Source organism: Uloborus diversus, chromosome 1 (genome assembly GCF_026930045.1).
Source record: "Uloborus diversus isolate 005 chromosome 1, Udiv.v.3.1, whole genome shotgun sequence".
Taxonomy (NCBI): domain Eukaryota; kingdom Metazoa; phylum Arthropoda; class Arachnida; order Araneae; family Uloboridae; genus Uloborus; species Uloborus diversus.
This window is the reverse complement of record NC_072731.1, coordinates 20,614,399-20,619,219: the sequence shown is the minus strand read 5'-3', so window position 1 is coordinate 20,619,219 and position 4,821 is coordinate 20,614,399.

Genomic DNA, 4,821 nt, shown 5'->3' with positions numbered 1-4,821 from the left:
ACTACATGCACACAAAGTCAGACATTAACGGATGCACAACATGCCGCGTATCTATTACACAAAGACGGTTTTACACAACATTTGGTTTTTAAGGAAAGCTTAAAGCAGAGAGAGTTGCTAAAATTTGCGTCCCGCCAGCTCTCATAATCACATTGCAACGACAACGCAGCAATCGGTGAAATCTTGTCAGAATGGATCGTTATTACGACGATCGATATTTTGTCGTTACGACGCGTGTATGACAGCTAAAGGCATCAAATTTCAACAACAGCTATAAGCCTTCCTTAAAAACTAAAATGTTGTGTAAAATCGTCTTTGTGTAATAAATATGTGACATGTTGTGCATCCAAGCGCTTGTATTTTCAACAAGCGAAAAGAAACTCCAATCCGGATTTGAACTGTGACAGAGCCATATCGACTACTAAAACCAGACTTAGGACAAAGCACTTAAAGGGGATGAGGTTTTCAGCTGACGGACAGCGTAGTTACATCAACTTTTGTCCTCATTGCCCAGATGACATCCCACTGTCTCGTCAACACATCTTCAGCTATATCCAGCAATCCAGGCCAAACTTTTAAACATTGGCTTAGAAGATCCAGTGAACCTACTCTATACAGATAAGGCTGTCAAAGTTGCTAAGGCTGTCCACGACAGCTTCGGAGCCATATAAATGCACATTATCATAGACACGACATCACCACCATTTTTACTTCCTTTTACAAAAAAGGAAGTATTGTATTCGCGAAAAAAATTTCACTCAAAAATCGGCCTTAATTTCCATTTTTCTCACCCCCGAATGAATGTTCAGTCTTTTTTTTGACCCGACCACAACTGGATATATGCCTAGAAACCTACAGACACCCGAAATATCCATTTTGACGACCTCCGAGTTAATTACAACGAATTTTCTCGTGACGTCCGTATGTACGTATGTATGTACGTATGTGTGTGTATGTATCTCGCATAACTCAAAAACGGTATGTCCTAGAAAGTTGAAATTTGGTACGTAGACTCCTAATACGTAGACTAGTGGGACCTAGTTGTGCACCTTTAATTTTGGTTGCATTCGGATGTTCCTAAGGGGGTCTTTTGTCCCTTTTTTTGGGGAAATCATTGTTAATTTCGATGTAAACTGAAGTGGTGTTATAATTAGTCGGAAACTTGGCAATATATCGCCAGTCTTTTGGTCGCCAAGTTTGTCGCCAACTTGGCGACAAATTTAGCGATTTTTTTTTAATTTTAAATTTCATTTCAATTTGGCCACTGTTGGTGATATTTAGAGAGTAAACAATTGACTCACATTAAAATTGCCAATAATGGGGAAGTGACATTAAATTGGAGTAAAAGGAAGTCATGTGATGCACACACATCAGCTCGTTTAAAAATGTAATTGATTTTTCTTTTTTGTAGCGTGTGGAGTACTTGATTCTAGCGACCATAATCGTTACCAAGCACAAAATTTATTCAATGCTGTGCTGATTCAAAGTTTGTTGTAAAAACATTAATTATGACGTTGGGGTCGTGGCGTGGATGTGGATAGAAGTTTGAGGCTGGATATTACATGAACTTAGTTCTCCAGAAAGTCTAAATATTTTCAGATTTACAACTAGCTTTAAGATCTTTGATGAGGGACGTACAAAAAGAGAAAAGAAGTACGCCATTTTATATCAATACTATTGAAGCTGAATCATTTGCAATTTTTTAGGGTTTCTTTCCTTCCCAGAAAGTCTGAGAGTTTCTATCGTGTGCGCGCCTCTATTTCTCTAATATCTGACGCTTTCAAGCTATTTTGTATGTTTTACAAAACTTTCCTTTTTTTCCTTACAAAGTGACGATTTCAAGAGTTAAAGTATTTTAATTTCGTGTAATAATGGTGCTGGTTTGTGTTTTAAATAAAATGGCAAGACAAAATACTTTCAAAGACGTTTATTTTACGAACTTTACATTCAAATGATGTTTATTCAGTACTAAGTTTAGCAACTAATACCTACTTATGAATACATAGAATGGTACTTACGACCAATGCTTTTTAAAAATATACAGTTTTTTTAATTATAATACAGTGAGTAACAAAATATTGCAGTTGAGCATCAATGCCGAACATTGGGCTTTTTGATTCCCGTCTTTTCGTGTTGACGTATCTGAATGTTATGACTTCAAAAAACTAAAAGATATATACTGAATGACAGCACTGTCATGCGTCATTTAAGAAAAAATATTGCACTGTAATTGGTTGAATGGAATACGCGTGCTACTTTCAATCCGATAATGCATATACACAAAAAGAAAAAGGAGAGTAAAGAAAGGTCTTCTAATATTAGTTTTCGCGTCTAAAAAACTGATAATTTCTCCATGGTATCGACGCTAGAGAGTCATGCTTTAGTTGTTTGATCTACGATTATTTTGATCAATAATTAAAGAACATCGATGAAAAAAAGTTATTATACAATAAATTTCGAATTGTAGTACATGGATCTGTTGAAGAATTTTAATCATGTTGAATGTACCACTAACGTCAAGTATTCAACAAATCAAACATGAATTGTAACTTTATTATTAGATACTAGCTGCATTGACCGGCATTGCACAGTCTATCTCAAAAATATACGTATATTCGGGGTACAAGCATTTTATATAATGATATAAATTTTCCCATTTTCACTACATTTCTTATTGCTGCTCCACTCCTATTAGTGAAAGCACGATGTTATATAGCCCATAGCCTTCCTCAATAAATGGACTATTCAACACAAAAAGAATTTTTTAATTCAAACCAGTAGTTCCCGAGATTAGCGTGTTCAAACAAACAAACTCTTCAGCTTTATATTATTAGTATAGATTATTTGAAAGGAAAACACATTTATATTTACCAGAGCCTTGTTTGTAAACTGCATTTGTCAATCCATTCTGGAGACATTATTGTTTAAAGTGTGACCAAAAAAAAGAAAAACTATTAGAGGGAACCGACCAGCTCCGACATTTGGGAAAATGGGGGGGGGGGGGGAGGTGCTCAATGGACTCCCCCTGGATTTTAGAAACATAATGAAATTTCGCTCTTTCTTACGCATTTTATTGTTTTCTTCCTTGTAAAATGTATTGAACACAAATCCTTTGCTCTCCTCCCCCCCCCCCACCACGTTGAAAAATTTTGAAATGACGAACCTGGAACCGATGGGATCAAATGTTACTTGTATTTTATTCCTGCCAAAACGCGTCATCATCCCCTTTTTTCTTTCCTTCAAACTGTTTTTTATTTTATATGTATGTAGAAATATAATTTTGAACTAATAGGAACCTGACTATCAAAAATTTTCAAAAAATTTTAAATTTTCACGTCTAAAATTCCAAACTTTAAAAATTTGTATTTTGGCGAAAAGTTAAGAGACATTGATTTATGTGAAAAAAAAATCACCTCTCAATTTGCTCTTTCAATTACTACTCATTTAGATCCCACTACCCCTAATTTTATCCTATAGAATTGCTTCCTGTATGAATATCACCAATCATACTGTTTTTCCGTAACTAAACAGTAAAAGCAGATTATTCATTCATTTATTTTCCTCTTGAGTCACAAAACAAACTCCTTGTTTCAAACTTTACTTTAATTGTTATAAGCCATATTTCATTCATAAATGCAGCCAGTAAAATATTCACTTTAAATTTGCTGTGACCACGAAATGTATGGAATGGGCAATCGGCTAAGTTAAGACGATTTCATTTGAAAGAAGCTGCAAGGGAGAAAGAAAAAAAAAAGCGATGGGATATTGATGCACGCATTTTATAATGTCAGTAGAGCCTTATTAATTTATTATATTCTCTAAGCTAAAAATGAGGGGAAACAGAATTTCCTGTTTTTATTTCGTTCGGAAATGTAAAAGCAAAATAGTACGCTAAAAATTATGTTGTAAAAAATATATATATAAATTAATTTTTGTAGTGTGAATAGAGATCGAATATAATTTAGATTAAAACATTTCTTGCCTTGAACTGATTGTTATGTGTACAAAACTGCGTCTGAATAATTAAGAGGAAAAAGCGCACATCTGTAACGAACAAAATACTACCTTTGTAAACTAATAGATGCGTCCTTTTCCACCTATAAACTGGATGTTTGACCTTTCAATATTATCGGTGGTCATACTTTACATACGTTATTCCGTTTTCAAAATTTTCCATTTTAAGTGATATCTGTATTTTTAAATAGAACGCTTGGCTTTTTATGAACAATAAATAAACTGTCCTCCGTATATTAAAAACAAGTAACAAAAGTAAACAACGTATATATCTCAAGCACGTTTACTAATCCTTGCACAAAGGCATTTATTCATTCATATTATAAATAACTTATTTTCATTCTTAACTGACATAAACTCATGCTTTAAAAAAATGACTCTACTAAAGCTTTATAAATAAAACTGGAAACAACAGTTACAAATTACATCGCTAAAAGTAGGGCTGGTAAAATATTTGAAACATCTAAAAATTATTCTACAACGAAACATGAATGATAAAAAGGCTTGCTTGTATTTTATTCCTCTTTCAAAACTAAAGTTCAAATCAAAACGGACATACCTTACCCTTAAAATAACATTTTCATAATTAAAAAAAAAAAATCTGCTCATAAATTTGTAAATAGTTTCTCTGAAATGCAAAGTTCATGAAAAAGAGTTTAGCTCTTAAGTCTAAATGCAAAAGTCTGATTTCCTGAGTAATTCAATACAGCGTCTTCTTTCATACTCTACAGTATACTCATACTAACAGTTGATAAACCTTCTTTCAAAAAGGTCTTCACTTTTCAACCTTCAAACTTTTACTACAAT